This window comes from Schistocerca americana, unplaced genomic scaffold, assembly GCF_021461395.2.
Source record: "Schistocerca americana isolate TAMUIC-IGC-003095 unplaced genomic scaffold, iqSchAmer2.1 HiC_scaffold_19, whole genome shotgun sequence".
Classification (NCBI taxonomy): Eukaryota; Metazoa; Arthropoda; class Insecta; order Orthoptera; family Acrididae; genus Schistocerca; species Schistocerca americana.
Genome location: NW_025725895.1, coordinates 1566384 through 1591321, shown reverse-complemented (window position 1 = coordinate 1591321; position 24938 = coordinate 1566384).

Sequence of the window (24938 nt, the reverse complement as noted above, 5' to 3'; positions counted from 1 at the left end):
CACAGAATTTGCATCGGAATTTAATACAAACGGCACAATGCCGACTGAAGTACAAGAAGACTGGCTCTTCTTACTGTCTATGTTTTGAACCATTTCTGTGACACTAGTTATCGATTCCGATGCTTCACTTCAGGTTTAATGTATCCCTTTGACCTTCATATTGACGAAGAAACACAGATATTGCATCGGAATTAAATACAAAAGGCACAATGCCGACTAAAGTACAAGAAGACTGACCCCTCTTACTGTCTGTGTTTCGAACCATTCCTGTGACACTAGTTATAGATTTCGATGCTTCACTTCAGGTTTACTGTATCCCTCTGACCTTCGTATTGACGATGAAACACAGAAATTGCATCGGAATTAAATACAATAGGCACAATGCCGACTTAAGTACAAAAAGACTGACTCTTCTTACTGTCTATGTTTTGAGCCATTCCTGTGACACAAGTTGTAGATTCCGATGCTTCACTTCAGGTTTACTGTATCCCTCAGATCTTCTTATTGACGATGAAAACACAGAAATTGCATCGGACTTAAATACAAAAGGAACAATGCCGACTTAAGTACAAGGAAACTGACTCATCCTACTGTCTATGTTTTGAACCATTCCTGTGACACTATTTATAGATTCCGATGCTTCACTTCAGGTTTACTGTATCCCTCTGACCTACTTATTGACGATGAAACACAGAAATTGCATCGGAATTAAATACAAAAGGCACAATGCCGACTTAAGTACAAGAAAACTGACTTTTCTTACTGTCTATGTTTTGAACCATTCCTGTGACACTAGTTATAGATTCCGATGCTTCACTTCAGGTTTACTGTATCCAGCTGACCATCTTATTGACGATGAAACACAGAAATTGCATCGGAATTAAATAGAAAAGGCACAATGCCGACTCAAGTACAAGAAGACTGGCTCTTCTTACTGTCTATGTTTTGAACCATTCCTGTGACACTAGTTATAGATACCGATGCTTCACTTCAGGTTTACTGTATCCCTCTGACCTTCTTATTGACGATGAAACACAGAAATTGCATCGCAATTACATACAAAAGGCACAATGCCGACTTAAGTAAAAGAAAACTGACTCTTCTTACTGTTTATGTTTTGAACCATTCCTGTGACACTAGTTATAGATTCCGATGCTTCACTTCAGGTTTACTGTATCCCTCTGATCTTCCTATTGACGATGAAACACAGAAATTGCATCGGAATTAAATACAAAAGGCACAATGCCGACTCAAGTACAAGAAGACTGGCTCTTCTTACTGTCTATGTTTTGAACCATTTCTGTGACACTAGTTATAGATTCCGATGCTTCACTTCAGGTTTACTGTATCCCTCTGACCTTCTTATTGACGAAGAAACACAGATATTGCATCGGAATTAAATACAAAAGTCACAATCCCCACTTAAGTTCAAGAGGACTGACCCTTCTTACTGTCTATGTTTTGAACCATACCTGTGACACTAGTTATAGATTCCGATGCTTCACTTCAGGTTTACTGTATCCCTCTGATCTTCGTATTGACGATGAAACACAGAAATTGCATCGGAATTAAATACAAAAGGCACAATGCCGACTTAAGTACAAAAAAATGCACTCTTCTTACTGTCTATGCTTTGAACCATTCCTGTGACACTAGTTATAGATTCCGATGCTTCACTTAAGGTTTACTGTATCCCTCTGACCTTCTTATTGACTATGAAACACAGAAATTGCATCGGAATTATATACAAAAGGCACAATGCCGACTTAAGTACAAAAAGACTGACTCTTCTTACTCTCTATGTTTTGAACCATTCCTGTGACACTAGTTATAGATTCCGATGCTTCACTTCAGGTTTACTGTATCCCTTTGACCTTCTTATTGACGTTGAAACACAGAAATTGCATCTTAACTAAATACAAAACGCACAATGCCGACTTAAGTACAAAAGAACTGACTCTTCTTACTGTCTATGCTTTGAACCATTCCTGTGACACTAGTTATAGATTCCGATGCTTCACTTAAGGTTTACTGTATCCCTCTGACCTTCTTATTGACTATGAAACACAGAAATTGCATCGGAATTATATACAAAAGGCACAATGCCGACATAAGTACAAAAAGACTGACTCTTCTTACTGTCTATGCTTTGAATCATTCCTGTGACACTAGTTATAGATTCCGATGCTTCACTTCAGGTTTACTGTATCCCTTTGACCTTCATATTGACGAAGAAACACAGATATTGCATCGGAATTAAATACAAAAGGCACAATGCCGACTTAAGTACAAGAAGACTGATCCCTCTTACTGTCTATGTTTTGAACCATTCCTGTGACACTAGGTATAGATTTCGATGCTTCACTTCAGGTTTACTGTATCCCTCTGACCTTCGCATTGACGATGATACACAGAAATTGCATCGGAATTAAATACAATAGGCACAATGCCGACTTAAGTACAAAAAGACTGACTCTTCTTACTGTCTATGTTTTGAACCATTCCTGTGACACAAGTTTTAGATCCCGATGCTTCACTTCAGGTTTACTGTATCCCTCTGATCTTCTTATTGACGATGAAATATAGAAATTGCATCGGACTTAAATACCAAAGGAACAATGCCGACTTAAGTACAAGGAAACTGACTCTTCCTACTGTCTATGTTTTGAACCATTCCTGTGACACTAGTTATAGATTCCGATGCTTCACTTCAGGTTTACTGTATCCCTCTGAGCTCCTTATTGACGATGAAACACAGAAATTGCATAGGAATTATATACAAAAGCACAATGCCGACTTAAGTATAAGAAGACTGACTCTTCTTATTGTCTATGTTTTGAACCATTCCTGTGACAGTAGTTATAGATTCCGATGCTTCACTTCAGGTTTACTGTATCCCTCTGACCGTCGTACTGACGATGAAGCACAGAAATTGCATCGGAATTAAATACAAAAGCCACAATGCCGACTCAAGTACAAGAAGACTGTCTCTTCTTACTGTCTATGTTTTGAACCTTTCCTGTGAGACTGGTTTTAGATTCCGATGCTTCACTTCAAGTTTACTGTACCCCTTGGACCTTCTTATTGACGCCGAAACAAAGATATTGCATCGGAATTAAATAGAAAAGGCACAATGCCGACGTAAGTACAAGAAAATTGACTCTTCTTACTGTCTATGTTTTGAACCATTCCTGTGACACTAGTTATAGATTCCGATGCTTCACTTCAGGTTTACTGTATCCCTCTGACCTTCTTATTAACGATGAAACACAGAAATTGCATCGGAATTACATACAAAAGGCACAATGCCGACTTAAGTAAAAGAAAACTGACTATTCTACCTGTCTACGTTTTGAACCATTCCTGTTACACTAGTTATAGATTCCGATGCTTCACTTTAGGTTTACTTTATCCCTGTGACCTTCTTATTGACGATGAAACACAGAAATCGCATCGGAATTAAGTACAAAGGGCACAATGCCGACTTAAGTACAAGAAAACTGACTCTTCTTACTGTCTATGATTTGAACCATTCCTGTGACACTAGCTATAGATTCCGATGCTTCACTTCAGGTTTACTGTATCCCTCTGACCTTCTTATTGACGATGAAGCACAGAAATTGCATCGGAATTAAATACAAAAGTCACAATCCCCACTTAAGTTCAAGAAGACTGACCCTTCTTACTGTTTATGTTTTGTACCATACCTGTGACACTAGTTATTGATTCCGATGCTTCACTTCAAGTTTACTGTATCCCTCTGACCTTCGTATTGACGATGAAACACAGAAATTGCATCGGTATTAAAAAAAAGGGACAATGCCGACTTAAGTACAAAAAGACTGACTCTTCTTACTGTCTATATTTGAACCATTCCTGTGACACTAGTTATAGATTCCGATGCTTCATTTCAGGTTTACTGTATCCCTCTGACCTTCTTATTGACTCTGAAACACAGAAATTGCATCGGAATTATATACAAAAGGCACAATGCCGACTTAAGTACAAAAAGACTGACTCTTCTTACTGTCTATGTTTTGAACCATTCCTGTGACACTAGTTATAGATTCCGATGCTTCACTTCAGGTTTACTGTATCCCTTTGACCTTCTTATTGACGATGAAACACAGAAATTGCATCTTAACTAAATACAAAAGGCACAATGCCGACCTAAGTACAAGATGAGTGACTCTTCTTACTGTCTATGATTTGAACCATTCCTGTGACACTAGTTATAGATTCCGATGTTTCACTTCAGGTTTACTGTATCCCTCTGACCTTCTTATTGACAATGAAACACAGAATTGGCATCGGAATTAAATACAAACGGCACAATGCCGACTGAAGTCCAAGAAGACTGGCTCTTCTTACTGTCTATGTTTTGAACCATTTCTGTGACACTAGTTATAGATTCCGATGCTTCACTTCAGGTTTACTGTATCCCTTTGACCTTCATATTGACGAAGAAGCACAGATATTGCATCGGAATTAAATACATAAGGCAATATGCCGACTTAAGTACAAGAAGACTGACCCCTCTTACTGTCTATGTTTTGAACCATTCCTGTGACACTAGTTATAGATTTCGATGCTTCACTTCAGGTTTACTGTATCCCTCTGACCTTCGTATTGACGATGAAACACAGAAATTGCATCGGAATTAAATACAATAGGTACAATGCCGAATTAAGTACAAAAAGACTGACTCTTCCTACTGACAATGTTTTGAACCATTCCTGTGACACTAGTTATAGATTCCGATGCTTCACTTTAGGTTTACAGTATCGCTCTGAGCTTCTTATTGACGATGAAACACAGAAACTGCATCGGAATTATAATACAAAAGGCACAATGCCGACTTAAGTACAAGTAGACTGACGCTTCTTACTGTCTATGTTTTGAACCATTCCTGTGACACTAGTTATAGATTCCGATGCTTCACTTCAGGTTTACTGTATCCCTCTGAATTTCTTATTGACGATGAAACACAGAAATTGCATCGGAATTACATACAAAAGGCACAATGCCGACTTAAGTGCAAGAAAACTGACTTCCCTTACTGTCTATGTTTTGAACCATTCCTGTGGTACTAGTTAAAGATTCCGATGCTTCACTTCGGGTTTACTGTATCCCTCTGACCTTATTATTGACGATGAAACAAAGAAATTGCATCGGAATTAAATACAAATGCAGTATGCCGACCTAAGTACAAGAAAACTGACTCTTCTTACTGTTTATGTTTTGAACCACTCCTGTGACACTAGTGAAAGATTCCGATTCTTCACTTCAGGTTTACTGTATCCCTCTGACCTTCGTATTGACGATGAAACACTGAAATTGCATCGGAATTAAATACAAAATACACAATGCCGACTTAAGTACAAAAAGATTGATTCTTCTCACTGTCTGTTTTGAACCATTCCTGTGACACTAGTTATAGATTCCGATGCTTCACTTCAGGTTTACTGTATCCCTCTGAGCTTCTTATTGTCGATGAAACACAGAAATTGCATCGGAATTATATACAAAAGGCACAATGCCGACTGAAGTACAAGAAGACTGGCTCTTCTTACTGTCTATGTTTTAAACCATTTCTGTGACACTAGTTATAGATTGCGATGCTTCACTTCAGGTTTACTGTATCCCTCTGACCTTCTTATTGACGAGGAAACACAGATATTGCATCGGAATTAAATACAAAAGGCACAATGCCGACTCAAGTACAAGAAGACTGACCCTTCTTACTGTCTATGTTTTGATCCATTCCTGTGACACTAGTTATAGATTCCGATGCTTCACTTCAGGTTTACTGTGTCCCTCTGACCTTCGTATTGACGATGAAACACAGAAATCGCATCGGAATTAAATGCAAAAGGCACAATGCCGACTTAAGTACAAAAAGGCTGACTCTTCTTACTGTCTATGTTTTGAACCATTCCTGTGACACTAGTTATAGATTCCGATGCTTCACTTCAGGTTTACTGTATCCCTCTGACCGTCTTATTGACGATGAAACACAGAAATTGCTTCGCAATTAAATACAAAAGGCACAATGCCCTCTTAAATACTGTCCTTACTGTCTATGCTTTGAACCATTTCTTTGACACTAGTTATAGATTCCGATGCTTCACTTCAGCTTTACTGTATACCTCTGACCTTCTTATTGACGATGAAACACAGAAATTGCATCGGAATTACATACAAAAGGCACAATGCCGACTTAAGTACAAGAAAACTGACTCTTCTTACAGTATATGTTTTGAACCATTCCTGTGTCACTAGTTATAGATTCCGATGCTTCACTTCAGGTTTACTTTATCCCTGTGACCTTCTTATTGACGATGAAACACAGAAATCGCATCGGAATTAAATACAAAAGGCACAATGCCGACTTAAGTACAAGAAAACTGACTCTTCTTACTGTCAATGTTTTAAACGCTTCCTGTGAGACCGGTTTTAGATTCCGATGCTTCACTTCATGTTTACTGTATTCCTTGGACCTTCTTATTGACGATGAAACACGTAAATTGCATCGGAATTGAATGCAAAAGGCACAATGCCGACTTAAGTACAAAAAGACTGACTCTTCTTATTGTCTATGTTTTGAACCATTCCTGTGACACTAGTTATAGATTCCGATGCTTCACTTTAGGTTTACAGTATCGCTCTGAGCTTCTTATTGACGATGAAACACAGAAACTGCATCGGAATTATATACAAAAGGCACAATGCCGACTTAAGTACAAGTAGACTGACGCTTCTTACTGTGTATGTTTTGAACCATTCCTGTGACACTAGTTATAGATTCCGATGCTTCACTTCAGGTTTACTGTATCCCTCTGAATTTCTTATTGACGATGAAACACAGAAATTGCATCGGAATTACATACAAAAGGCACAATGCCGACTTAAGTGCAAGAAAACTGACTTCCCTTACTGTCTATGTTTTGAACCATTCCTGTGGTACTAGTTATAGATTCCGATGCTTCACTTCGGGTTTACTGTATCCCTCTGACCTTATTATTGACGATGAAACATAGAAGTTGCTTCGGAATTAAATACAAAAGGCACAATGCCGACTTAAGTACAAGAAAACTTACTCTTCTTACTGTCTATGTTTTGAACGCTTCCTGTGAGACCGGTTTTAGATTCCGATGCTTCACTTCATGTTTACTGTATTCCTTGGACCTTCTTATTGACGATGAAACACGTAAATTGCATCGGAATTGAATGCAAAAGGCACAATGCCGACTTAAGTACAAAAAGACTGACTCTTCTTATTGTCTATGTTTTGAACCATTCCTGTGACACTAGTTATAGATTCCGATGCTTCACTTCAGGTTTACTGTTTCCCTCTAACCTTCTTATTGACGATGAAACACGTAAATTGCATCGGAATTGAATACAAAAGGCACAATGCCGACTTAAGTACAAGAAGACTGACTCTTCTTACTGTCTATGTTTTGAACCATTCCTGTGACACTATTTATAGATTCCGATGCTTCACTTCAGGTTTACTGTATCCCTCTGACCTTCTTATTGACGATGAAACATAGAAGTTGCTTCGGAATTAAATACAAAAGGCACAATGCCGACTTTAGTACAAGAAAACTGACTCTTCTTACTGTCTATGTTTTGAACCATTCCTGTGACACTAGTTATAGATTCCGATGCTTCACTTCAGGTTTACTGTATCCCTCTGAGCTTCTTATTGAAGACGAAGCACAGAAATTGCATCGGAATTAAATAGAAAATGCACAATGCCGACTTAAGTACAAGAAAACAGACTCTTCTTAATATCTATGTTTCGAACCATTTCTGTGACACTAGTTATAGATTCCGGTGCATCACTTCAGGTTTACTGTTTCCCTCTGACCGTCGTATTGACGATGAAACACAGAAATTGCATCGGAATTAAATACAAAAGGCACAATGCCGACTCAAGTACAAGAAGACTGGCTATACTTGCTGTCTATGATTTGAACCATTCCTGTGACACTAGTTATAGATTCCGATGTTTCACTTCAGGTTTACTGTATCCAGCTCACCTTCTTATTGACGATGAAACACAGAAATTGCATCGGAATTAAATGCAAAAGGCACAATGCCGACTCATGTACAGGAAGATTGGCTCTTCTTACTGTCTATGCTTTGAACGCTTCCTGTGAGACCGGTTTTTGATTTCGATGCTTCACTTCATGTTTACTGTATCCCTTGGACCTTCTTATTGACGATGAAACACGTAAATTTCATCGAAATTGAATACAAAAGGCACAATGCCGACATAAGTACAAGAAGACTCGCTCTTCTTACTGTCTATGTTTTGAACCATTTCTGTGACACTAGTTATAGATTCCGATGCTTCACTTCAGGTTTACTGTATCCCTCTGACCTTCTTATTGACGAAGAAACACAGTTATTGCATCGGAATTAAATACAAATGGCACAATGCCGACATAAGTGCAAGAAAACTGACTTCTCTTACTGTCTATGTTTTGAACCATTCCTGTGACACTAGTTGTAGATTCCGATGCTTCACTTCGGGTTTACTGTATCCCTCTGACCTTATTATTGACGATGAAACACAGAAATTGCATCGGAATTAAATACAAAAGGCAGTATGCCGACCTAAGTACAAGAAAAGTGACTCTTCTTACCGTTTATGTTTTGAACCACTCCTGTGACACTAGTGAAAGATTCCGATGCTTCACTTCAGGTTTACTGTATCCCTCTGACCTTCGTATTGACGATGAAACACTGAAATTGCATCGGAATTAAATACAAAATACACAATACCGACTTAAGTACAAAAAGACTGACTCTTCTAACTGTCTGCTTTGAACCATTCCTGTGACACTAGTTATAGATTCCGATGCTTCATTTCAGGTTTACTGTATCCCTCTGACCTTCTTATTGACGATGAAACACCGAAATTGCATCGGAATTAAATGCAAGAGGCACAATGCCGACTTAAGTACAAAAAAACTGACTCTTCTTACTGTCTATGCTTTGAACCATTCCTGTGACACTAGTTATAGATTCCGATGCTTCACTTAAGGTTTACTGTATCCCTCTGACCTTCTTATTGACTATGAAACACAGAAATTGCATCGGAATTATATACAAAAGGCACAATGCCGACTTAAGTACAAAAAGACTGACTCTTCTTACTGTCTATGTTTTGAACCATTCCTGTGACACTAGTTATAGATTCCGATGCTTCACTTCAGGTTTACTGTATCCCTTTGACCTTCTTATTGACGATGAAACACAGAAATTGCATCTTAACTAAATACAAATCGCACAATGCCGACCTAAGTAAAAGAAGAGTGACTCTTCTTACTGCCTATGATTTGAACCATTCCTGTGACACTAGTTATAGATTCCGATGTTTCACTTCAGGTGTACTGTATCCTTCTGACCTTCTTATTGACGATGAAACACAGAAATTGCATCGGAATTAAATACAAAAGGCACAATGCCGACTTAAGTACAAAAAAAAACTGACTCTTCTTACTGTCTATGCTTTGAACCATTCCTGTGACACTAGTTATAGATTCCGATGCTTCACTTAAGGTTTTCTGTGTCCCTCTGACCTTCGTATTGACTATGAAACACAGAAATTGCATCGGAATTATATACAAAAGGCACAATGCCGACTTAAGTACAAAAAGACTGACTCTTCTTACTGTCTATGTTTTGAACCATTCCTGTGACACTAGTTATAGATTCCGATGCTTCACTTCAGGTTTACTGTATCCCTTTGACCTTCTTATTGACGATGAAACACAGAAATTGCATCTTAACTAAATACAAAAGGCACAATGCCGACCTAAGTACAAGATGAGTGACTCTTCTTACTGTCTATGATTTGAACCATTCCTGTGACACTAGTTATAGATTCCGATGTTTCACTTCAGGTTTACTGTATCCCTCTGACCTTCTTATTGACGATGAAACACAGAATTTGCATCGGAATTAAATACAAACGGCACAATGCCGACTGAAGTCCAAGAAGACTGGCTCTTCTTACTGTCTATGTTTTGAACCATTTCTGTGACACTAGTTATCGATTCCGATGCTTCACTGCAGGTTTACTGTATCCCTTTGACCTTCATATTGACGAAGAAAGACAGATATTGCATCGGAATTAAATACATAAGGCACAATGCCGACTTAAGTACAAGAAGACTGACCCCTCTTACTGTCTATGTTTTGAACCATTCCTGTGACACTAGTTATAGATTTCGATGCTTCACTTCGGGTTTACTGTATCCCTCTGACCTTCGTATTGACGATGAAACACAGAAATTGCATCGGAATTAAATACAATAGGTACAATGCCGAATTAAGTACAAAAAGACTGACTCTTCCTACTGACAATGTTTTGAACCATTCCTGTGACACTAGTTATAGATTCCGATGCTTCACTTTAGGTTTACAGTATCGCTCTGAGCTTCTTATTGACGATGAAACACAGAAACTGCATCGGAATTATATACAAAAGGCACAATGCCGACTTAAGTACAAGTAGACTGACGCTTCTTACTGTCTATGTTTTGAACCATTCCTGTGACACTAGTTATAGATTCCGATGCTTCACTTCAGGTTTACTGTATCCCTCTGAATTTCTTATTGACGATGAAACACAGAAATTGCATCGGAATTACATACAAAAGGCACAATGCCGACTTAAGTGCAAGAAAACTGACTTCCCTTACTGTCTATGTTTTGAACCATTCCTGTGGTACTAGTTATAGATTCCGATGCTTCACTTCGGGTTTACTGTATCCCTCTGACCTTATTATTGACGATGAAACAAAGAAATTGCATCGGAAGTAAATACAAATGCAGTATGCCGACCTAAGTACAAGAAAACTGACTCTTCTTACTGTTTATGTTTTGAACCACTCCTGTGACACTAGTGAAAGATTCCGATTCTTCACTTCAGGTTTACTGTATCCCTCTGACCTTCGTATTGACGATGAAACACTGAAATTGCATCGGAATTAAATACAAAATACACAATGCCGACTTAAGTACAAAAAGACTGACTCTTCTCACTGTCTGTTTTGAACCATTCCTGTGACACTAGTTATAGATTCCGATGCTTCACTTCAGGTTTTCTGTATCCCTCTGAGCTTCTTATTGTCGATGAAACACAGAAATTGCATCGGAATTATATACAAAAGGCACAATGCCGACTGAAGTACAAGAAGACTGGCTCTTCTTACTGTCTATGTTTTAAACCATTTCTGTGACACTAGTTATAGATTGCGATGCTTCACTTCAGGTTTACTGTATCCCTCTGACCTTCCTATTGACGAAGAAACACAGATATTGCATCGGAATTAAATACAAAAGGCACAATGCCGACTCAAGTACAAGAAGACTGACCCTTCTTACTGTCTATGTTTTGATCCATTCCTGTGACACTAGTTATAGATTCCGATGCTTCACTTCAGGTTTACTGTGTCCCTCTGACCTTCGTATTGACGATGAAACACAGAAATCGCATCGGAATTAAATGCAAAAGGCACAATGCCGACTTAAGTACAAAAAGGCTGATTCTTCTTACTGTCTATGTTTTGAACCATTCCTGTGACACTAGTTATAGATTCCGATGCTTCACTTCAGGTTTACTTTATCCCTGTGACCGTCTTATTGACGATGAAACACAGAAATTGCATCGCAATTAAATACAAAAGGCACAATGCCCTCTTAAATACTGTCCTTACTGTCTATGCTTTGAACCATTTCTGTGACACTAGTTATAGATTCCGATGCTTCATTTCAGCTTTACTGTATACCTCTGACCTTCTTATTGACGATGAAACACAGAAATTGCATCGGAATTACATACAAGAGGCACAATGCCGACTTAAGTACAAGAAAACTGACTCTTCTTACAGTATATGTTTTGAACCATTCCTGTGTCACTAGTTATAGATTCCGATGCTTCACTTCAGGTTTACTTTATCCCTGTGACCTTCTTATTGACGATGAAACACAGAAATTGCATCGGAATTAAATCCAAAGGGCACAATGCCGACTTAAGTACAAGAAAACTGTCTCTTCTTACTGTCTATGTTTTGAACGCTTCCTGTGAGACCGGTTTTAGATTCCGATGCTTCACTTCATGTTTACTGTATTCCTTGGACCTTCTTATTGACGATGAAACACGTAAATTGCATCGGAATTGAATGCAAAAGGCACAATGCCGACTTAAGTACAAAAAGACTGACTCTTCTTATTGTCTATGTTTTGAACCATTCCTGTGACACTAGTTATAGATTCCGATGCTTCACTTTAGGTTTACAGTATCGCTCTGAGCTTCTTATTGACGATGAAACACAGAAACTGCATCGGAATTATATACAAAAGGCACAATGCCGACTTAAGTACAAGTAGACTGACGCTTCTTACTGTCTATGTTTTGAACCATTCCTGTGACACTAGTTATAGATTCCGATGCTTCACTTCAGGTTTACTGTATCCCTCTGAATTTCTTATTGACGCTGAAACACAGAAATTGCATCGGAATTACATACAAAAGGCACAATGCCGACTTAAGTGCAAGAAGACTGACTTCCCATACTGTCTATGTTTTGAACCATTCCTGTGGTACTAGTTATAGATTCCGATGCTTCACTTCGGGTTTACTGTATCCCTCTGACCTTATTATTGACGATGAAACAAAGAAATTGCATCGGAATTAAATACAAATGCAGTATGCCGACCTAAGTACAAGAAAACTGACTCTTCTTACTGTTTATGTTTTGAACCACTCCTGTGACACTAGTGAAAGATTCCGATTCTTCACTTCAGGTTTACTGTATCCCTCTGACCTTCGTATTGACGATGAAACACTGAAATTGCATCGGAATTAAATACAAAATACACAATGCCGACTTAAGTACAAAAAGACTGACTCTTCTCACTGTCTGCTTTGAACCATTCCTGTGACACTAGTTATAGATTCCGATGCTTCATTTCAGGTTTACTGTATCCCTCTGACCTTCTTATTGACGATGAAACACCGAAATTGCATCGGAATTAAATGCAAGAGGCACAATGCCGACTTAAGTACAAAAAAACTGACTCTTCTTACTGTCTATGCTTTGAACCATTCCTGTGACACTAGTTATAGATTCCGATGCTTCACTTAAGGTTTACTGTATCCCTCTGACCTTCTTATTGACTATGAAACACAGAAATTGCATCGGAATTATATACAAAAGGCACAATGCCGACTTAAGTACAAAAAGACTGACTCTTCTTACTGTCTATGTTTTGAACCATTCCTGTGACACTAGTTATAGATTCCGATGCTTCACTTCAGGTTTACTGTATCCCTTTGACCTTCTTATTGACGATGAAACACAGAAATTGCATCTTAACTAAATACAAATCGCACAATGCCGACCTAAGTAAAAGAAGAGTGACTCTTCTTACTGCCTATGATTTGAACCATTCCTGTGACACTAGTTATAGATTCCGATGTTTCACTTCAGGTGTACTGTATCCTTCTGACCTTCTTATTGACGATGAAACACAGAAATTGCATCGGAATTAAATACAAAAGGCACAATGCCGACTTAAGTACAAAAAAAAACTGACTCTTCTTACTGTCTATGCTTTGAACCATTCCTGTGACACTAGTTATAGATTCCGATGCTTCACTTAAGGTTTACTGTGTCCCTCTGACCTTCTTATTGACTATGAAACACAGAAATTGCATCGGAATTATATACAAAAGGCACAATGCCGACTTAAGTACAAAAAGACTGACTCTTCTTACTGTCTATGTTTTGAACCATTCCTGTGACACTAGTTATAGATTCCGATGCTTCACTTCAGGTTTACTGTATCCCTTTGACCTTCTTATTGACGATGAAACACAGAAATTGCATCTTAACTAAATACAAAAGGCACAATGCCGACCTAAGTACAAGATGAGTGACTCTTCTTACTGTCTATGATTTGAACCATTCCTGTGACACTAGTTATAGATTCCGATGTTTCACTTCAGGTTTACTGTATCCCTCTGACCTTCTTATTGACGATGAAACACAGAATTTGCATCGGAATTAAATACAAACGGCACAATGCCGACTGAAGTCCAAGAAGACTGGCTCTTCTTACTGTCTATGTTTTGAACCATTTCTGTGACACTAGTTATCGATTCCGATGCTTCACTGCAGGTTTACTGTATCCCTTTGACCTTCATATTGACGAAGAAAGACAGATATTGCATCGGAATTAAATACATAAGGCACAATGCCGACTTAAGTACAAGAAGACTGACCCCTCTTACTGTCTATGTTTTGAACCATTCCTGTGACACTAGTTATAGATTTCGATGCTTCACTTCGGGTTTACTGTATCCCTCTGACCTTCGTATTGACGATGAAACACAGAAATTGCATCGGAATTAAATACAATAGGTACAATGCCGAATTAAGTACAAAAAGACTGACTCTTCCTACTGACAATGTTTTGAACCATTCCTGTGACACTAGTTATAGATTCCGATGCTTCACTTTAGGTTTACAGTATCGCTCTGAGCTTCTTATTGACGATGAAACACAGAAACTGCATCGGAATTTTATACAAAAGGCACAATGCCGACTTAAGTACAAGTAGACTGACGCTTCTTACTGTCTATGTTTTGAACCATTCCTGTGACACTAGTTATAGATTCCGATGCTTCACTTCAGGTTTACTGTATCCCTCTGAATTTCTTATTGACGATGAAACACAGAAATTGCATCGGAATTACATACAAAAGGCACAATGCCGACTTAAGTGCAAGAAAACTGACTTCCCTTACTGTCTATGTTTTGAACCATTCCTGTGGTACTAGTTATAGATTCCGATGCTTCACTTCGGGTTTACTGTATCCCTCTGACCTTATTATTGACGATGAAACAAAGAAATTGCATCGGAAGTAAATACAAATGCAGTATGCCGACCTAAGTACAAGAAAACTGACTCTTCTTACTGTTTATGTTTTGAACCACTCCTGTGACACTAGTGAAAGATTCCGATTCTTCACTTCAGGTTTACTGTATCCCTCTGACCTTCGTATTGACGATGAAACACTGAAATTGCATCGGAATTAAATACAAAATACACAATGCCGACTTAAGTACAAAAAGACTGACTCTTCTCACTGTCTGTTTTGAACCATTCCTGTGACACTAGTTATAGATTCCGATGCTTCACTTCAGGTTTTCTGTATCCCTCTGAGCTTCTTATTGTCGATGAAACACAGAAATTGCATCGGAATTATATACAAAAGGCACAATGCCGACTGAAGTACAAGAAGACTGGCTCTTCTTACTGTCTATGTTTTAAACCATTTCTGTGACACTAGTTATAGATTGCGATGCTTCACTTCAGGTTTACTGTATCCCTCTGACCTTCCTATTGACGAAGAAACACAGATATTGCATCGGAATTAAATACAAAAGGCACAATGCCGACTAAAGTACAAGAAGACTGACCCTTCTTACTGTCTATGTTTTGATCCATTCCTGTGACACTAGTTATAGATTCCGATGCTTCACTTCAGGTTTACTGTGTCCCTCTGACCTTCGTATTGACGATGAAACACAGAAATCGCATCGGAATTAAATGCAAAAGGCACAATGCCGACTTAAGTACAAAAAGGCTGATTCTTCTTACTGTCCATGTTTTGAACCATTCCTGTGACACTAGTTATAGATTCCGATGCTTCACTTCAGGTTTACTTTATCCCTGTGACCGTCTTATTGACGATGAAACACAGAAATTGCATCGCAATTAAATACAAAAGGCACAATGCCCTCTTAAATACTGTCCTTACTGTCTATGCTTTGAACCATTTCTGTGACACTAGTTATAGATTCCGATGCTTCATTTCAGCTTTACTGTATACCTCTGACCTTCTTATTGACGATGAAACACAGAAATTGCATCGGAATTACATACAAGAGGCACAATGCCGACTTAAGTACAAGAAAACTGACTCTTCTTACAGTATATGTTTTGAACCATTCCTGTGTCACTAGTTATAGATTCCGATGCTTCACTTCAGGTTTACTTTATCCCTGTGACCTTCTTATTGACGATGAAACACAGAAATCGCATCGGAATTAAATCCAAAGGGCACAATGCCGACTTAAGTACAAGAAAACTGTCTCTTCTTACTGTCTATGTTTTGAACGCTTCCTGTGAGACCGGTTTTAGATTCCGATGCTTCACTTCATGTTTACTGTATTCCTTGGACCTTCTTATTGACGATGAAACACGTAAATTGCATCGGAATTGAATGCAAAAGGCACAATGCCGACTTAAGTACAAAAAGACTGACTCTTCTTATTGTCTATGTTTTGAACCATTCCTGTGACACTAGTTATAGATTCCGATGCTTCACTTTAGGTTTACAGTATCGCTCTGAGCTTCTTATTGACGATGAAACACAGAAACTGCATCGGAATTATATACAAAAGGCACAATGCCGACTTAAGTACAAGTAGACTGACGCTTCTTACTGTCTATGTTTTGAACCATTCCTGTGACACTAGTTATAGATTCCGATGCTTCACTTCAGGTTTACTGTATCCCTCTGAATTTCTTATTGACGCTGAAACACAGAAATTGCATCGGAATTACATACAAAAGGCACAATGCCGACTTAAGTGCAAGAAAACTGACTTCCCATACTGTCTATGTTTCGAACCATTCCTGTGGTACTAGTTATAGATTCCGATGCTTCACTTCGGGTTTACTGTATCCCTCTGACCTTATTATTGACGATGAAACAAAGAAATTGCATCGGAATTAAATACAAATGCAGTATGCCGACCTAAGTACAAGAAAACTGACTCTTCTTACTGTTTATGTTTTGAACCACTCCTGTGACACTAGTGAAAGATTCCGATTCTTCACTTCAGGTTTACTGTATCCCTCTGACCTTCGTATTGACGATGAAACACTGAAATTGCATCGGAATTAAATACAAAATACACAATGCCGACTTAAGTACAAAAAGACTGACTCTTCTCACTGTCTGTTTTGAAACATTCCTGTGACACTAGTTATAGATTCCGATGCTTCACTTCAGGTTTACTGTATCCCTCTGAGCTTCTTATTGTCGATGAAACACAGAAATTGCATCGGAATTATATACAAAAGGAACAATGCAGACTGAAGTACAAGAAGACTGGCTCTTCTTACTGTCTATGTTTTAAACCATTTCTGTGACACTAGTTATAGATTGCGATGCTTCACTTCAGGTTTACTGTATCCCTCTGACCTTCTTATTGACGAAGAAACACAGATATTGCATCGGAATTTAATACAAAAGGCACAATGCCGACTCAAGTACAAGAAGACAGACCGTTCTTACTGTCTATGTTTTGATCCATTCCTGTGACACTAGTTATAGATTCCGATGCTTCACTTCAGGTTTACTGTGTCCCTCTGACCTTCGTATTGACGATGAAACACAGAAATCGCATCGGAATTAAATGCAAAAGGCACAATGCCGACTTAAGTACAAAAAGGCTGACTCTTCTTACTGTCTATGTTTTGAACCATTCCTGTGACACTAGTTATAGATTCCGATGCTTCACTTCAGGTTTACTGTATCCCTCTGAGCTTCTTATTGAAGACGAAACACAGAAATTGCATCGGAATTAAATAGAAAATGCACAATGCCGACTTAAGTACAAGAAAACAGACTCTTCTTAATATCTATGTTTTGAACCATTTCTGTGACACAAGTTATAGATTCCGATGCATCACTTCAGGTTTACTGTTTCCCTCTGACCGTCGTATTGACGATGAAACACAGAAATTGCATCGGAATTAAATACAAAAGGCACAATGCCGACTCAAGTACAAGAAGACTGGCTATACTTGCTGTCTATGATTTGAACCATTCCTGTGACACTAGTTATAGATTCCGATGTTTCACTTCAGGTTTACTGTATCCAGCTCACCTTCTTATTGACGATGAAACACAGAAATTGCATCGGAATTAAATGCAAAAGGCACAATGCCGACTCATGTACAGGAAGACTGGCTCTTCTTACTATCTATGTTTTGAACGCTTCCTGTGAGACCGGTTTTTGATTTCGATGCTTCACTTCATGTTTACTGTATCCCTTGGACCTTCTTATTGACGCTGAAACACGTAAATTTCATCGAAATTGAATACAAAAGGCACAATGCCGACATAAGTACAAGAAGACTCGCTCTTCTTACTGTCTATGTTTTGAACCATTTCTGTGACACTAGTTATAGATTCCGATGCTTCACTTCAGGTTTACTGTATCCCTCTGACCTTCGTATTGACGAAGAAACACAGTTATTGCATCGGAATTAAATACAAAAGGCACAATGCCGACATAAGTGCAAGAAAACTGACTTCTCTTACTGTCTATGTGTTGAACCATTCCTGTGACACTAGTTGTAGATTCCGATGCTTCACTTCGTGTTTACTGTATCCCTCTGACCTTATTATTGACGATGAAACACAGAAATTGCATCGGAATTAAATACAAAAGGCAGTATGCCGACCTAAGTACAAGAAAAGTGACTCTTCTTACTGTTTATGTTTTGAACCACTCCTGTGACACTAGTGAGAGATTCCGATGCTACACTTCAGGTTTACTGTATCCCTCTGACCTTCGTATTGACGATGAAACACTGAAATTGCATCGGAATTAAATACAAAATACACAATACCGACTTAAGTACAAAAAGACTGACTCTTCTCACTGTCTGCTTTGAACCATTCCTGTGACACTAGTTATAGATTCCGATGCTTCACTTCAGGATTACTGTATCAATTTGACCTTCTTATTGACGATGAAACACAGAAATTGCATCTTAACTAAATACAAAAGGCACAATGCCGACCTAAGTACAAGAAGAGTGACTCTTCTTACTGTCTATGATTTGAACCATTCCTGTGACACTAGTTACAGATTCCGATGTTTCACTTCAGGTTTACTGTATCCCTCTGACCTTCTTATTGACGATGAAACACAGAATTTGCATCGGAATGAAATACAAAGGGCACAATGCCGACTGAAGTACAAGAAGACTGGCTCTTCTTACTGTCTATGTTTTGAACCTTTTCTGTGACACTAGTTACAGATTCCGATGCTTCACTTCAGGTTTACTGTATCCCTCTGACCTTCATATTGACGAAGAAACACAGATATTGCATCGGAATTAAATACAAAAGGCACAATGCCGACTTAAGTACAAGAAGACTGACCCCTCTTACTGTCTATGTTTTGAACCATTCCTGTGACACTAGTTATAGATTTCGATGCTTCACTTCAGGTTTCCTGCATCCCTCTGACCTTCGTATTGACGATGAAACACAGAAATTGCATCGGAATTAAATACAATAGGCACAATGCCGACTTAAGTACAAAAAGACTGACTCTTCTTACTGTCTATGTTTTGAACCATTCCTGTGACACAAGTAATTGATTCCGATGCTTCACTTCAGGTTTACTGTATCCCTCTGATCTTTCTATTGACGATGAAACACAGAAATTGCATCGGAATTAAAAACAAAAGGAACAATGCCGACTTAAGTACAAGAAAACTGACTCTTCCTACTGACTATGTTTTGAACCATTCCTGTGACACTAGTTACAGATTCCGATGCTTCACTTCAAGTTTACTGTACCCCTTGAACCTTCTTTTTGACGCCGAAACAAAGATATTGCATCGGAAATAAATAGAAAAGGCACAGTTCCGACGTAAGTACAAGAAGACTGACCCTTCTTACTGTCTATGTTTTGATCCATTCCTGTGACACTAGTTATAGATTCCGATGCTTCACTTCAGGTTTACTGTGTCCCTCTGACCTTCGTATTGACGATGAAACACAGAAATTGCATCGGAATTAAATACAAAAGGCAGTATGCCGACATAAGTACAAGAAAACTGACTCTTCTTACTGTTTATGTTTTGAACCACTCCTGTGACACTAGTGAAAGATTCCGATGCTTCATTTCAGGTTTACTGTATCCCTCTGACCTTCGTATTGACGATGAAACACTGAAATTGCATTGGAATTAAATACAAAATACACAATGCCGACTTAAGTACAAAAAGACTGACTCTTCTCACTGTCTGTTTTGAATCATTCCTGTGACACTAGTTATAGATTTCGATGCTTCACTTCAGGTTTACTGTATCCCTCTGAGCTTCTTATTGTCGATGAAACACAGAAATTGCATCGGAATTATATACAAAAGGCACAATGCCGACTGAAGTACAAGAAGACTGGCTCTTCTTACTGTCTATGTTTTAAACCATTTCTGTGACACTAGTTATAGATTGCGATGCTTCACTTCAGGTTTACTGTATCCCTCTGACCTTCTTATTGACGAAGAAACACAGATATTGCATCGGAATTAAATACAAAAGGCACAATGCCGACTCAAGTACAAGAAGACTGACCCTTCTTACTGTCTATGTTTTGATCCATTCCTGTGACACTAGTTATAGATTCCGATGCTTCACTTCAGGTTTACTGTGTCCCTCTGACCTTCGTATTGACGATGAAACACAGAAATCGCATCGGAATTAAATGCAAAAGGCACAATGCCGACTTAAGTACAAAAAGGCTGACTCTTCTTACTGTCTATGTTTTGAACCATTCCTGTGACACTAGTTATAGATTCCGATGCTTCACTTCAGGTTTACTGTATCCCTCTGACCGTCTTATTGACGATGAAACACAGAAATTGCATCGCAATTAAATACAAAAGGCACAATGCCCTCTTAAATACTGTCCTTACTGTCTATGCTTTGAACCATTTCTGCGACACTAGTTATAGATTCCGATGCTTCACTTCAGCTTTACTGTATACCTCTGACCTTCTTATTGACGATGAAACACAGAAATTTCATCGGAATTACATACAAAAGGCACAATGCCGACTTAAGTACAAGAAAACTGACTCTTCTTACAGTATATGTTTTGAACCATTCCTGTGACACTAGTTATAGATTCCGATGCTTCACTTCAGGTTTACTTTATCCCTGTGACCTTCTTATTGACGATTAAACACAGAAATCGCATCGGAATTAAATACAAAAGGCACAATGCCGACTTAAGTACAAGAAAACTGACTCTTCTTACTGTCTATGTTTTGAACGCTTCCTGTGAGACCGGTTTTAGATTCCGATGCTTCACTTCATGTTTACTGTATTCCTTGGACCTTCTTATTGACGATGAAACACGTAAATTGCATGGGAATTGAATGCAAAAGGCACAATGCTGACTTCAGTACAAAAAGAGTGACTCTTCTTATTGTCTATGTTTTGAACCATTCCTGTGACACTAGTTATAGATTCCGATGCTTCACTTCAGGTTTACTGTTTCCCTCTAACCTTCTTATTGACGATGAAACACGTAAATTGCATCGGAATTGAATACAAAAGGCACAATGCCGACTTTAGTACAAGAAGACTGACTCTTCTTACTGTCTATGTTTTGAACCATTCCTGTGACACTAGTTATAGATTCCGATGCTTCACTTCAGGTTTACTGTATCCCTCTGACCTTCTTATTGACGATGAAACATAGAAGTTGCTTCGGAATTAAATACAAAAGGCACAATGCCGACTTTAGTACAAGAAAACTGACTCTTCTTACTGTCTATGTTTTGAACCATTCCTGTGACACTAGTTATAGATTCCGATGCTTCACATCAGGTTTACTGTATCCCTCTGAGCTTCTTATTGAAGACGAAACACAGAAATTGCATCGGAATTAAATAGAAAATGCACAATGCCGACTTAAGTACAAGAAAACAGACTCTTCTTAATATCTATGTTTTGAACCATTTCTGTGACACTAGTTATAGATTCCGATGCATCACTTCAGGTTTACTGTGTCCCTCTGACCGTCGTATTGACGATGAAACACAGAAATTGCATCGGAATTAAATACAAAAGGCACAATGCCGACTCAAGTACAAGAAGACTTGCTATACTTGCTGTCTATGATTTGAACCATTCCTGTGACACTAGTTATAGATTCCGATGTTTCACTTCAGGTTTACTGTATCCAGCTCACCTTCTTATTGACGATGAAACACAGAAATTGCATCGGAATTAAATGCAAAAGGCACAATGCCGACTCATGTACAGGAAGACGGGCTCTTCTTACTGTCTATGTTTTGAACGCTTCCTGTGAGACCGGTTTTTGGTTTCGATGCTTCACTTCATGTTTACTGTATGCCTTGGACCTTCTTATTGACGATGAAACACGTAAATTGCATCGAAATTGAATACAAAAGGCACAATGCCGACATAAGTACAAGAAGACTCGCTCTTCTTACTGTCTATGTTTTGAACCATTTCTGTGACACTAGTTATAGATTCCGATGCTTCACTTCAGGTTTACTGTATCGCTCTGACCTTCTTATTGACGAAGAAACACAGTTATTGCATCGGAATTAAATGCAAAAGGCACAATGCCGACATAAGTGCAAGAAAACTGACTTCTCTTACTGTCTATGTTTTGAACCATTCCTGTGACACTAGTTGTAGATTCCGATGCTTCACTTCGGGTTTACTGTATCCCTCTGACCTTATTATTGACGATGAAACACAGAAATTGCATCGGAATTAAATACAAAAGGCAGTATGCCGACCTAAGTACAAGAAAAGTGACTCTTCTTACTGTTTATGTTTTGAACCACTCCTGTGACACTAGTGAAAGATTCCGATGCTTCACTTCAGGTTTACTGTACCCCTCTGACCTTCGTATTGACGATGAAACACTGAAATTGCATCGGAATTAAATACAAAATACACAATACCGACTTAAGTACAAAAAGACTGACTCTTCTCACTGTCTGCTTTGAACCATTCCTGTGACACAAGTTATAGATTCCGATGCTTCACTTCAGGATTACTGTATCAATTTGACCTTCTTATTGACGATGAAACACAGAAATTGCATCTTAGCTAAATACAAAAGGCACAATGCCGACCTAAGTACAAGAAGAGTGACTCTTCTTACTGTCTATGATTTGAACCATTCCTGTGACACTAGTTATAGATTCCGATGTTTCACTTCAGGTTTACTGTATCCCTCTGACCTTCTTATTGACGATGAAACACAGAATTTGCATCGGAATGAAATACAAAGGGCACAATGCCGACTGAAGTACAAGAAGACTGGCTCTTCTTACTGTCTATGTTTTGAACCATTTCTGTGACACTAGTTACAGATTCCGATGCTTCACTTCAGGTTTACTGTATCCCTCTGACCTTCATATTGACGAAGAAACACAGATATTGCATCGGAATTAAATACAAAAGGCACAATGCCGACTTAAGTACAAGAAGACTGACCCCTCTTACTGTCTATGTTTTGAACCATTCCTGTGACACTAGTTATAGATTTCGATGCTTCACTTCAGGTTTCCTGCATCCCTCTGACCTTCGTATTGACGATGAAACACAGAAATTGCATCGGAATTAAATACAATAGGCACAATGCCGACTTAAGTACAAAAAGACTGACTCTTCTTACTGTCTATGTTTTGAACCATTCCTGTGACACAAGTAATTGATTCCGATGCTTCACTTCAGGTTTACTGTATCCCTCTGATCTTTCTATTGACGATGAAACACAGAAATTGCATCGGAATTAAAAACAAAAGGAACAATGCCGACTTAAGTACAAGAAAACTGACTCTTCCTACTGACTATGTTATGAAACATTCCTGTGACACTAGTTACAGATTCCGATGCTTCACTTCAAGTTTACTGTACCCCTTGAACCTTCTTATTGACGCCGAAACAAAGATATTGCATCGGAATTAAATAGAAAAGGCACAGTGCCGACGTAAGTACAAGAAAATTGACTCTTCTTTCTGTCTATGTTTTGAACCATTCCTGTGACACTAGTTATAGATTCCGATGCTTCACTTTAGGTTTACTGTATCCCTATGACCTTCTTATTGACGATGAAACACAGAAATTGCATCGGAATTACATACAAAAGGCACAATGCCGACTGAAATACAAGAAAACTGATTTCTCTTACTGTCTATGTTTTGAACCATTCCTGTGACACTAGTTATAGATTCCGATGCTTCACTTCGGGTTTACTGTATCCCTCTGACCGTCTTATTGACGATGAAACACAGAAATTGCTTCGGAATTAAATACAAAAGGCAGTATGCCGACATAAGTACAAGAAAACTGACTCTTCTTACTGTTTATGTTTTGAACCACTCCTGTGACACTAGTGAAAGATTCCGATGCTTCACTTCAGGTTTACTGTATCCCTCTGACCTTCGTATTGACGATGAAACACTGAAATTGCATTGGAATTAAATACAAAATACACAATGCCGACTTAAGTACAAAAAGACTGACTCTTCTCACTGTCTGTTTTGAACCATTCCTGTGACACTAGTTATAGATTCCGATGCTTCACGTCAGGTTTACTGTATCCCTCTGACCTTCTTATTGACGATGAAACACAGAAATTGCATCGGAATTAAATACAAGAGGCACAATGCCGACTGAAGTACAAGAAGACTGGCTCTTCTTACTGTCTATGTTTTAAACCATTTCTGTGACACTAGTTTTAGATTCCGATGCTTCACTTCAGGTTTACTGTATCCCTCTGACCTTCGTATTGACGAAGAAACACAGATATTGCATCAGAATTAAATACAAAAGGCACAATGCCGACTCAAGTACAAGAAGACTGACCCTTCTTACTGTCTATATTTTGAACCATTCCTGTGACACTAGTTATAGATTCCGATGCTTCACTTAAGGTTTACTGTGTCCCTCTGACCTTCGTATTGACGATGAGACACAGAAATCGCATCGGAATTAAATGCAAAAGGCACAATGCCGACTTAAGTACAAAAAGACTGACTCTT